The following is a 13,832-nucleotide window of genomic DNA, read 5'->3' as shown; positions in this document are numbered from 1 at the left end:
GCTGGCTCTCCTCTTGCGGAGCTCTGTTGGGCCTTTACTACAGCCACCTTTAGTTGCTGCTTGTCTGTGGGTCTTTCTGCCTTCAGTTTTGTATATAATAACTGTAAAACAATGCTCTGTCGTTTTGAGATTGGGGACTGAAATTTCCTCTACCATGTTTAACAGATCATACAGGATGCTTCAGATCACCATCGGCCCCTTTTCTTCTCCAAGCTTTTCTCTTCCACTCATTTTGCAGCAAGTCAATTTTGTACCACTGAACATGTTTAGATATTTTTTCTTTATTTGTTATGTTTTTATTTTTTGGCAACATCTAAAAATGCTTGCACAGTGATACTGTTCTTGAGTGGTTTGTAGACTTAATTATAGATGTTGACACTAAGATGCCAGCCTCTTTGAGAGCGTTCCTGACTTAGCTAAATGTTCTGAAGTTATTTTCCTTAACGATGGAAATAATTCTGTCATCATCCACTTCAGGTTTCTGTGGTCTTGCTATACTGACAAGTTCATTCCTTCTTTTTAAGAAGGTTATGTAGCACTTTTCTACTCTATCTGAGAAATCAAAGCACTTTACACAACTTGCCTCATTCACCCATCCATACAAGCACTTTTTGCTATGGTCTTTCTGTCAAAGTGTTTTCTATCTACCATTCACAACATGCTTGTCTTTGACATGTAGACTGGAGCAGCCAGGGACTGGACCACCAATCTTCCGATTAGCAGATGATCTGCTCTACCAGCTATTTACGCCTAACTTTCTATTCCTAAAATTTCCTGAAGTTTTTGTGACCTGCCTGATTGGTTTGTTTTGGTGTTTCAGCCTAGTGATGTTCACCTTCACAGACATCATATCCATACTTCCAGTGTACAGCCACCAGAGGCAAGTTCAACACTTTGAACCAATTTTAGATCTTTTATCTGTATATTTTGCCATGGAACAACAAGTAAGGAGGCTTCACCTGAGGCTTGTCAGTCAGTTGTCCAATTACCTTTGAGCATCTGAAAATGGGAGATTATGTATAAAAATGCCTGTAATTCTTAAATAGTTAATGAAATGCATTTGTTATTAAACCTTGAATTAAAACTGAATTTGATTGTTTAAAATTCCCTGTGGTGGTGTACAGAGGCAAAATTTGCAAAGAATAAGTCATTGTCCATATATACTGACCTCACAGTACCTTAACAGGGGATAACCAATCTTTTGCTTTAATAACAGAGATGATACCTTTAACCTTTGGTCCACTGAGCTGCTATCATACAAAACTGTGATGTTAAAAATTCTTCTTGTGTAAGTTATATGTGAATGGGAGAATTTCTTTTACCACCAACATTCTCCAGCTGATCGGTCTTGTGTAAATCTGTTACTGGATCCATAAATTTTTTTTTTTTTTTAAAATAATGATAATAATGAGAAAGGCTTTAATATCAGTCCTTCCTGTCACAGAGGTCCCCATATTATAAACTAATTGCACCATATAAACATTTGAAAACTCAGACATCAAATAAATGCCTCAGAATGACTCCTCAAAGGTTGAATCATTATAATAAGAATACATCAGACATAAGCACTGAGTGCACACAGCTTAAAGGAACAGTTTCACTGTGCATGGCAGAGATCAGAGTGACAAACCCCAAAACAGGGATGGTTTTACAGACGAGGTCCTCTGAAGTTTTTCCCCTCCTCAGCTTTTCTGTGTTTTCACTATTTTGCGTTTTCTTAGGGTCAGTGTCATTGCTGGTGATACCTGGACCCTACAGAGGTTGTGCAGGTAGTCCAGCTCCTCCAGGCTGGCACATCAATGTGACATCATCATCAGGTTTGCTGTGTCTCCCAGTACAGTGTCAAGAGCATGGAGGAGATTCCAGGAGACAGGAGCAGAACCAGTATCTGCACCTTTTGTGCAAGGAGGAACATAATGAGCACTGCCAGAGCTACAAAATAACCTCCAACAGGACACTGGTGTGAATGCGTGAATGTCGCTGACCAAACAATCAGAAACAGACTTCATGAGGGTGACTGAGGGCCCAACGTCTTCTAGTGGGCTCTGTGCTCACTACGTGGCACTATGGAGCCTGGCATTTGCCACCCTGTGTGTTTCGAAGATGGTTCACTCTGAGCGCAGGGGACAAACATAAAAGAGTCTGGAGAAACCGTGGAGAACGACATGCTGCCTGTATATTGTTCAGCATGACTGGTTTGGTGGTGGGTCACTGATGGTCTGGGGAGGCATATCCACCGAGGGACACACAGACCTCTATAGGCCAGGCAACAGCACCATTAGGTGCCATTAGCTATCAGGATGAAATCCTTTAACCCACTGTCAGATCCTACTCTGGTGCTGTGGGGCCTGGTTCCTACTGGTGGTCTTATTAGGAGCATGCCCCAATGTTATAAGCAATGCATACAAGCACATGGTGGGGCCATACAAACTACTGGGTACCATTTTTTTAATGACATTTTAGTCAAAATGAACGAGCCTGGTGCTACATTTTTTCACTCTGACTTTCGAGGTGTCTTTGAACTCAGCCCTCTGTAGGCTGATAATTTTATATCCATCAAAAGATGTGCCATCCTTTCATTCTTAACAAATTACCCGATTCTTTTTTCCCCTTTTTTCCTTAAGATCTGTGGTGCTTTTGAAGTGCTCCTTTTAAATTTTGGAGCAGTGTATAAATATCACAGGAGGTCTTTTCTGTGCTGTGTTATCAAGATTAAAAGATATCAACAGATACTATTCTCTCTGCTTCTAGTTGTTCTCGCACAGTTTTTGTGATTTCTGGCTTTTGACCAGCACCCAAAGCGTGACAAACTGAGGGACTGGTCTGTCACGAGGAGACCTGAGTAATCTATGTTGTTTTATCACAGTTTGAGTCTTCAGTAAATATTTAAAGAGATCTGCAAAAGATAGGAAGAAAGGGTGGGGTCATGTTCACCCCATTATTGAGCACCATGAAAGAACTATACACAAAATCTTCAGGAATATAAAAAAGATCTGTATATTCATTCATGTATATGACCTACATAACATACACAACTGTTCATTACGTACGCTGGAGATCAAATTACAAAAACCGAAACAAAGGTTCGAGGATACGAGTGAAACTTTAGCCAAGAAATTCAATTCCATTTTATTTATATAGAGCCACATCAAAGCAGCAGTCGCCTCAAGGCACTTAAAGAAAAAGGCCATTCTGTTTAACAAACACGTCTTTCTGTATATGAGACATATTTTGGAGATAAGTTTTGAAAGAGAAAAAAAAAGGGTTTGCATGTTATAAATCCCAAAAGGTTTGTTTTCGCTGCAGACCGGTGATTCTTCCAGAACGTCAAAAATTGAAATATATACTCCAGTGATGACGCACATCTGCTACAGCCTTTTTCCAGCTTATCTGCACGCACACTCACATTCACAGTCCAGGATTACGCAGGAATTTCTGCTCTGTCACTTTTCCACCATAAATAAAGGAGATGGCCTCCTTGGAACAACTAATGTCTTTATTCACGTTGGACTTTTGACTCCTGCACAGCATTTACAGAACAAGAATAAAAGCTTAGTTCATAAACAACAGTGATTCATGTGATACGCATCCTAGCTTGTGTTTAGCCTCCACAGGAGAGTCCACTGTAGCAAGCCGACCACCGCTCCTGCTCCAAACCTTCAGGCCTGAAACTGGTAAAGCTAATGCAACTTGTAGCTCCAGGTTTAGCTAATTAGAGCAGTAAGGGCTTCCTGCAGAACTACTGTTGACCTCTGACCTCCTCACATTCCTAAAGTACGTCGTCCCAGGCCTCATGATTCGGATCCCCGGGAGAAGTCGGAATGAGTTAGGAGACACGCGACTGATCAAACCACAGGCCTGATGGCAAGACAGTGTGAAGCCTGCCAGTGTTTACTGTCTGAGAATGGAATGATGGGTAATGGCTGACGGGTTACTACTGGCAGGAAGTCAGGGCACATTCCCCCAGCGACTGACCAATCAGACGAGAGGTGTCAAGCAGAGTCAATACATGGTCAAAGGTCAGAAAAGCAGGTTTGGCATGGCCAGCTGTCTGTTTGAATCTGCCGTGAGGGAACACAGAGGGGTCGTTGAAAGGACTTACCTGGGCACAAGCCCAATGCCCGAGGGCTTCACCTGCAAAATGTCACTGACACAGACAAAAACAAAACCCAAAGCAAAGAATTTTAAAAACGAGTTTTTTAAAAACCAAAAGATGAGATGAAGATGAACTCAGGCATGTTTAGTGAGTCTGAGATGGTTTTCTCCTGACCCTCTCAGAATCAGCTGACTTTGTTGTCCTGTAACTTTAGTATATCGAATGAAGCCATGCCACATTTTACCCTTATGTGAAGTTACAGGTCCTTCAAGTACAAATCTGTTGCTTTTTAATTCACATTGTTTTCTTCTTTAGCAGTACAGGAAGTATCTACATGAAAAGTGAAAAACACAAATGAGCCCTGCTATTTGGTTTTATTTTCTGTTAATTCAGTGGAGAAAACATACATGACAAAGAGCATCGTGGATAAACTTTAAAGTGTGACATCACCATGAGGGTAAAGTTAAATCATACCTATGATGATATTATTTCTGACTATTCTATCATGTAATAACACTCATAAGACATAACATTTGAATTTCTGTTTAATCAAGTGTAAAAAGCATGGTGGATGAGTGACGACTGCCTATATACTGTTGTTACTCATATACTATATATACTGCCTATATGACACGTAACAAAGATTGGTTTGATCTTCAAACGTTTCTTCTGTATCTCGGACCACCAAATTTCAAGACAAAGTGAAAGCCTCTGTAAAAACATTGTTTATTAATACTGACCTTTTTGTGATGTCGGTGAGAAATAGCTGTCTAAAGTTCCCACTGCCTGAAAATCCTTCAAGTCGCTGTAGAGCTGTGAGATTTGCTACACATTAGCAGGTTAGCATTTTGTTAGCATTTACTTGTGAGAGTTGACAGACTCATGTTAGCATTTAGCTCAAAGCACCTCTGTGTAAATAAAGCATTATGGATAAAATCTTTAGTACTGCATTAAGGTTATTGTAGTTAATTAAAACTAAAACTAGATGTGAAAAACATTTTAATTAATTAGAAATTTAGAGAATTGGGAATTTTTATTTGTTATGCTAGTAGCAGCCAATTACCCTTGAGAAGCTAGCCTTGGCAGAGACAGGACTGATAAGCTCACTCCTTTCTCACTCCACACACTCACACTCCCAGTTTTCACAGTTGTAGTATTCAGGACCAGCTGGCGCTGACTCAAGTGACATCATTTGAGGTAGTCTGTATCAGACTTCAAGTCCATAGATAAAGCAAAAAGTAAGTTGAAGAAAAGCACTGGAACAGTTTCACAAACCTCCGTTTTTCTGCCTCTCGTCTGTCCAGCAGTTTGCTTCTGTACAATGAAAACAAAAGTGACATACTGCTGAGTGAAGGGAGAATCAATCTCAGTTTATGTGACCCAAGCCAAAAGCCTTTCCTTTACTAGAAAACCCAGAAAATTTATTGCAAACGCATTTCGTTTGCAGAAGAGGAGGATTAGGTGGAGAAAGAAAAGGGAGAAGATCAGTGCCCTGGCTTCAGATCAGGCCACAGGTGAATCAGACTGAAACAGATACTCTGCTGTATATGTTTATTACAAACATAATTAAACAGAGATATGTGACAGCGAGTGAGGACAGAGAGTACCTTCGTGTTTGTCAGCACCTCAGAGTTTCTTACAGGAAACAGACACGTTTCCTGGTAAAATCACCATCAGTCATGACTTGTGTTCCAGGAAATGCAGTCAGGATTAAATTAATAACCACACTGAGTTTGTGTCAGACATTAAGTCCATGGAAAAAACAACAAGTAAGTAAAAGGAGAGCACTGGAGCAGTTTCTCAAACCTCTGTTTTTCTCCCTCTCTCATCTGTCCAGCAGTTTGCTTCTGTACAATGAAAACAAAAGTGACATACCACTAAAGAAAGCAGGATCCATCTCTATCTGCAATCCATCTGTGACCCAAGCCCAAGGCCTTACTAGAAAACCTGCCCTGAAAATTTATTGCAAACACATTTCTTTTTCGGAAAAGGAAGATTAGGAGAGAGAAGAAGAAGAAGAGGGAGGAGGAAGCTGACTCTGGAACATCATGTGCAAAAAGAACAGGCTGCAGTGGTTTGGTATGAGGTGAAAAGAGACCGTGTGAAACATGTACTGGTGGCTTGCTGGCATGCAGTTTGTGTGAATGAATAGAATAAACTGTTGTAAATGTAATAAAATTCATTTTAAAGCAACAAATGTAGCATTTCACATTATATGCCAATTTTTTCCTAGATGACGTTTAACTATAATCACAGTGTAAGCTCTTTCATGTACAGACACCGATCAGGACAGGAGCATGACATTTGTGAGGCCACACTGCCCTCTAAAGGCCAAAGAGTGTCATCAGCAGCAGAAATGTGATATTAGTTTTGGTCAGAATTTTCACAAGTGCAAGGGATTTTCAACATAGCATTAATTTCGAAACATACTAGTTCTCTTTAGAAAGCAACAATTATTTCAAAATAGAAATAACCAGACGACATTATTAGTGCCGTGAAAAACTGAACTTTTTACTGAGCCTGCTGCTGTACAGTTATGTGCTTTAACTTGATAATACCCTTTGCTCGTAAAACTGATGCTCTGAGTTCTGAGTTTCCAAGTGTCAGTCAAGAAATTCAAAGAGAGCCAGACAGTAGAGAAAAAGCCTGATAGAGGTAGGAAGTGAAAGATTTGAAAGACTCTGGAAAGAAAACAAGTGAGAGATGCCTCAGTGCATTAATGAAGGCAGAATCATGAAGACAGAAGGATGTGTGAAAACTGGGCCTCGGACGTCGCTTTGTCTTCCAACACAGCAACAACCCAAAATATACATGGTGAAGAATGACCCCCAGAAGACCACAGTGAACATTCCTGACTGGCCTTGAATCCCACTAAAAATCTGTGGGATGAACTGAAGATCAAGATCAAGGCAGAGCAAAAATTTGGAGGAGCTTGAGAGCGGGGTGGGATTGTTCAGGAGACGTGTGAGACTTATGGAAAACTGACTACGATTAGGGGGGGCTAATAACCCCTCCCCAATACTTTTATTGTATTTTGAAGAGACACTAATTGTTCTGATTAAAAACTGTCAGTAGAGGATTCCAGGATCTCTCACATATATTGAGTCTGTTATCTTTGAGAAGTCTCAGTCTCTCCAGATGCAACATATTTACCATCCAAAGCTCAACTCAGTTTTTACCCCACTGCTTCAATATTATTATTTTTTGCAGTAACTGTTCCAAACAGGATTATGATCCATTCATACTTGTTTACAGATGTCAAAGAGCTGATTCCCAGCTCTTCCCAAATTCTTCAGAGTAACAATGAAAACTCGTCTTCCAATAAATGCATATCTTCCAATATCTACATATCTATATTACTGCTAATATATATTTTGTAATATATCTATATTATTGCTAAAGCACTTCTGCATGGATGCAAACTGCATTTTATTGTCTTGTACTTGTGACATGTGCAATGACAATAAAGTTGAATTCTATTCTATTCTAATTCTATTCTATCATGACAGACAGGTGAAATATTAGTGTGAAGCCTTACTTTGGAGTTGGGTGCGTTTTCTGACATAATTTCAAATTTGTAAGTATCCAATAAAACCCGGTGCAGTCATTTTGCAAACATTCTGTAACTGTGTAAATGAGGCACACTTACAGGGAGTGCAGAATTATTAGGCAAATGAGTATTTTGTCCACATCATCCTCTTCATGCATGTTGTCTTACTCCAAGCTGTATAGGCTCGAAAGCCTACTACCAATTAAGCATATTAGGTGATGTGCAACTTTGTAATGAGAAGGGGTGTGGTCTAATGACATCAACACCCTATATCAGGCGTGCATAATTATTAGGCAACGTCCTTTCCTTTGGCAAAATGGGTCAAAAGAAGGACTTGACAGGCTCAGAAAAGTCAAAAATAGTGAGATATCTTGCAGAGGGATGCAGCAGTCTCAAAATTGCAAAGCTTCTGAAGCGTGATCATCGAACAATCAAGCGTTTCATTCAAAATAGTCAACAGGGTCGCAAGAAGCGTGTGGAAAAACCAAGGCGCAAAATAACTGCCCATGAACTGAGAAAAGTCAAGCGTGCAGCTGCCAAGATGCCACTTGCCACCAGTTTGGCCATATTTCAGAGCTGCAACATCACTGGAGTGCCCAAAAGCACAAGGTGTGCAATACTCAGAGACATGGCCAAGGTAAGAAAGGCTGAAAGACGACCACCACTGAACAAGACACACAAGCTGAAACGTCAAGACTGGGCCAAGAAATATCTCAAGACTGATTTTTCTAAGGTTTTATGGACTGATGAAATGAGAGTGAGTCTTGATGGGCCAGATGGATGGGCCCGTGGCTGGATTGGTAAAGGGCAGAGAGCTCCAGTCCGACTCAGACGCCAGCAAGGTGGAGGTGGAGTACTGGTTTGGGCTGGTATCATCAAAGCTGAGCTTGTGGGGCCTTTTCGGGTTGAGGATGGAGTCGAGCTCAACTCCCAGTCCTACTGCCAGTTTCTGGAAGACACCTTCTTCAAGCAGTGGTACAGGAAGAAGTCTGCATCCTTCAAGAAAAACATGATTTTCATGCAGGACAATGCTCCATCACACGCGTCCAAGTACTTCACAGCGTGGCTGGCAAGAAAGGGTATAAAAGAAGAAAAACTAATGACATGGCCTCCTTGTTCACCTGATCTGAACCCCATTGAGAGCCTGTGGTCCATCATCAAATGTGAGATTTACAAGGAGGGAAAACAGTACACCTCTCTGAACAGTGTCTGGGAGGCTGTGGTTGCTGCTGCACGCAATGTTGATGGTGAACAGATCAAAACACTGACAGAATCCATGGATGGCAGGCTTTTGAGTGTCCTTGCAAAGAAAGGTGGCTATATTGGTCGCTGATTTGTTTTTGTTTTGTTTTTGAATGTCAGAAATGTATATTTGTGAATGTGGAGATGTTATATTGGTTTCACTGGTAAAAATAAATAATTGAAATGGGTATATATTTGTTTTTTGTTAAGTTGCCTAATAATTATGCACAGTAATAGTCACCTGCACACACAGATATCCCCCTAAAATAGCTAAAACTAAAAACAAACTAAAAACTACTTCCAAAAACATTCAGCTTTGATATTAATGAGTTTTTTGGGTTCATTGAGAACATGGTTGTTGTTCAATAATAAAATTATTCCTCAAAAATACAACTTGCCTAATAATTCTGCACTCCCTGTATTTTCCACATAAAGATCCCTGATGCAGTTCTAGCCTCTCTGCTTCCAGAATGAAACGACAAAACTGACAAAATGTTTAGTCATATACACTGAAAGTCATATATACGACAAAACAATGACAAAAACTGTTAGTAGATGATTTCTTAACTGAAGTAGGGATTTTGAGCAGAGCAGGCGATGTTATTTCATTCTTACTGGATTGATGTTCAGGACGCAGTCATGTGGAAGATGGACTTGACAAAAAAAGACAAAGAAAACTGGGGCTGACCCTTTTGACCCTGGTAGTTTTGGGATTTTGTGAATTAGTTTTAAAAATGTAAGCATTCGAAATACAATTAGGATGTCAGGGAAAGCTGTATAAAAATTATTTGCTCTGTTTAACAGCAATTGAGAAATGCTTTTCATAAGAGGGCTAATAACTCTGTCCTCATATGTACGTGAGATCAGAGCGCAGGTGAATCAGACTGTGCGTTCAGCTCTGTCAGCACCTCAGATTTTCTTACAGGAAACAGACACGTTTCCTGGTAAAATCAGTATCAATGATGACTTGAGTTCCAGAAAATGCAGTTAAGATGAAATTAATCAATAACTACACAGAAAGGCATGTCATTGACCCCGAGGTTACCTATTTGAAACTCACACACTGATGTGAACTCATTTTTATGTTGTGCGGGTTAATCATTTGCACACAAAAAGTACAATAGAAAGTCTGGTCATTATGAGTGTGCAGTTATAACGTGAGATATGATTACATAAGCACAGATTTCACCATCAGGTTAGCTGTGAGAAGGAGTGTGTTGAAATCAGCAAGTCATGCAGTACTGAAACTGCAATGATTTTTCATTTCTCATTGATTACCCTCCACATATCATCAAAGGTTTCTATTTCCTGCTGGCAGCTCCCAGCTTCATCGCCACCTCTTTACAAATGAGTCATTTTTAAAATGCAATGACAGGGCTCTTCGTTTCCTACAGACGCACATTAGCCATAATACAGGAAGTAAGGAGATTTAACTTGACTCAGTTGTGGATTGTGCACGTCTAGATATCTGTTTCTAATGTCACTTCCCTATTTGAGGGCGGTTGAGCAAAAAAATAAAACACATTTTACTGAAACTGCAAGTTGGTTGTTGCAAGACCCTCTGAGAAGAAAGTTAAAAAACTGAACAAAACAAACCCTACAAGACATTTTATCACTGTTAGGTTTATTTTGACCACTCTTGATGCATTAGATATACTATAAGTATATTTTTATGTTAAACCCTTATATGGGACAGCTAAACACACCCACATAGATGGTTTTTAACATCAATGCTTATTAAGAAGAGGGATGACATTAAAACACAAACACACAAAAGTGGCACTACAGTAAAAAGAAGCCCACTGATTACCACAGTATTAAAAGCAGCTGCCTTCTGTTGTGTAAGTCTTGCACATGCCTCCATAATAGCACTGACTCACTGGGCATGAACATGGCCTCTCTTGGGACATGCTATGGTGTCTGACATCAGGAAGTTGGCAGCTGAATATTTGGGGCTTTTGAGATGCGAGGTGGAGCCTCAGGAGGCCTTATTTGGTTCCTTCCAAGAAGTTTTGGGCTCTTTTTTGTACCTTGGGCTGTTTCTGAGCAGCCTTTGTGCAAAGGACAGGTACGTTGCCATCATATATGAGCTGTTGTCACTGGAGAGCATAGGGTTACAGTCGAGGAAATAATCCTTCGATCCCCTGTTAAACTGTAAGTTTGGTCACTTACAAACAAATGAGCCTTTTTAGTAACAATCTCTTCACTTGTTAATGGCCTTTATTCTGTTGCAGACTGGAATACAGTGAGAGCCAAAATACCTACAAATATTAAAAGAAGCTTTAAAGAGACACAAAACCAATACAAAGACACGACACAGCCAAAATGGGATCCAGAACAAAGACAGCGATGATGTCTGCCCATTATGACACATCAAATAAGCCCTATAAGCACCAAAAAGACTTCACACGCTACACAAAACTTCAACATATAAAACTACCACAAAGAGACAAAAAAAACCCCAATTCAACCTAAAAAGAAAAGAGAAAAACCCACAAAGAGGTCTCAAACAACTACAGAGAAATGCAAAAAGACAAAGATGAAAAGCAAACTTAATAAAAGCAAACGCACAAAGAGTCACAAAACAACTACAAAAAAGATTTACAATACACACAAAAAAGATGCAAAACTACCACAAAGATGCACAAAACCCCTTAAAAAGATGAAAAATGCTAGCAAGGGACACGAACCAACTACAAAGAGACGCTAAGCAACTTCAAAGACATATAAAGCACCCTCAGAGAATTGTAAACAAAAACAGAGATGGAGTATACACAATACATTAAACAACTGCAAGCATCAAAAAACAGACACAAAAACAATTACAAAGGGATTTTAAACAACAAAGAAAGGTGGAATTTATTGTACATCTTCAAAGATGTACAATAAATGTACACATAAGCACTACAAAGCGATGCAAAACAACTACAGAAATGGAATCGATCAACGAAAGGCACAAAGCGGCGTCACATAACTACAGAGAGATGCAAAATAACTTCGAAGGGGAAAAAATATCCATAAAAGAAACTATAAATACCCCATATAACTGTATGCTTATGTTTAATCAGTCACAAAAAAACAAAAAAAGAGGCACAAATTGTCACAAAGATCAACAAAAGCTGTCTTTTAACTGATGGCTAATGTGTGCACTACACTGCCAATACAATGCAATTTCCATGGTATGATTTCAGTTCAGTACTGGGGTTGGAAACACCTTAAGTGAAACAGTGAGTTGGTTTTGAAGTTGTTTAGAATTTGCTCCACTGATATCAGCTGAAGGTCAGTTTCTCAAAGCAGCACTGATGTGTAGACAGGTAACCTGAGCTAGTGGTAATGTCATACACTCCTTCTTCATTGCTTTACATGCACAAATAAACTGTTCCTAAAGTGAGCATGATTCAGGTAGAAGGAAGTCAGGGACATTTCAGCTCAGAAACCAACACCAGAAGCTTCACAGATCTTTAGAGAGGCCTCTGCCTTTGTGTGCTTTTGGCATAACGAACATCAGTGAATCACTGAGCTCACAACACTCCCTAAAACAAATGATTATCAGCCAAATAAAACTCATCAAAGCGCTCGTTGTCATGGCAGCCGTGCAGGTGACAGCGTTTTCAGATGTGAGCAGGTGAACCCAACAAAGGCTTCACACCAGCCTGGATGCTATTGATCACACCCGCCACTTGTGGAGGCTGAATAGTCCCACAGAAACCTGGAGGAAATGATGCTATTATCTCCCCGCGGCTCTCTGATGCAGGCCACATGAATAGGCTGACCACTTCAACGGGATGATTTTCATCTGGTGTACCTGTGTATATATGCAACACGCCAAACATCCGCCTCTGCTTACTTCAGCACCGAGACCACTGGAACTATGTGGTATGACATAAATAAATGGAAAACTGGACATTAACTCACAGAAAACATTTAATGAGTCCACTGCAAAAAGAAAAATGCATAGATTAACTGCATTTTTAAAACCATTATTATTAGCTTTACTATGTATTGCTACATTTTTGGAGTATTTACATAATTCATTCATTGCATTTTGACCACTATATGGTTTCCATGCAGGGTGAAACAAAGATGATTTAAGGGTGAAAGACTACATTCACCCTGGTTGGGGCTGGGTCTGCTCTGGTGTAGCTGCCTGCCTGCGGGATCACTGCTGCAGCCCCTTGTGGCTGCTGGATGACCCCGGTCTTTTCTAGGTGGGTGCCACAATTTCCCCCTGCGGTGGGCTGTGGCTCCCCACACCCACTATTAAAAACTTCGATGGAGAAACCTTCTGAACACAAGCACACATGGTGTGCTGTTTCCCCAGCAGGTGATGAAGCAGATTTTCTGTTTTTTCTCTCTCCATCCCTCTTCTTCTATTAACTTCCTCTCAAACTTCTTTCCTGTTCACCAGTCTTGACTGTTCTGATTCCAATAATGCAAAATGAAATAAATCAAATATGACTATTAGTTGGACCAGTATAGCAAAAGCCGCAATGGTCTAACGGCTGTAAAGTCTGTTAGCTTATGGATACTTCTTAAAATCAAAATTGTGTTCCTTCTTTTTTGGGCAGAAGGAAAAAAGATGTTTGCTGATGGTACTGCCAGGCTAACATGCTTTTTATTTTATTTTAAAATAATGACAAATTAAAAAGTGTGGTGTGCTACTGATCTAAAAGCAAAGTTTAACTACAATGCAAGAGATTTAAAGTCCCATTTTAACCAGTTCACACCATGTACACCAGTGTTGTGAATATCAGTCCAGTTAAATCCTATGACATTTACTAAGCAGCATATCCTTCAGCAGAAACACTATCAAGCACCGTATGACTAAGAGTAACTCGTACCTTTTTGTTTTTTTACATTTATTACTCTTGAACTAAATGGAAATCTGTGAGCAGGTTCTCTTATTTCAGAATCCTGATATCATTTCACACAAACTGGGTCACA

This window comes from Simochromis diagramma, unplaced genomic scaffold (assembly GCF_900408965.1).
Source record: "Simochromis diagramma unplaced genomic scaffold, fSimDia1.1 OVJJ01000646.1, whole genome shotgun sequence".
NCBI lineage: Eukaryota > Metazoa > Chordata > Actinopteri > Cichliformes > Cichlidae > Simochromis > Simochromis diagramma.
This window is presented reverse-complemented; position numbering follows the sequence as displayed.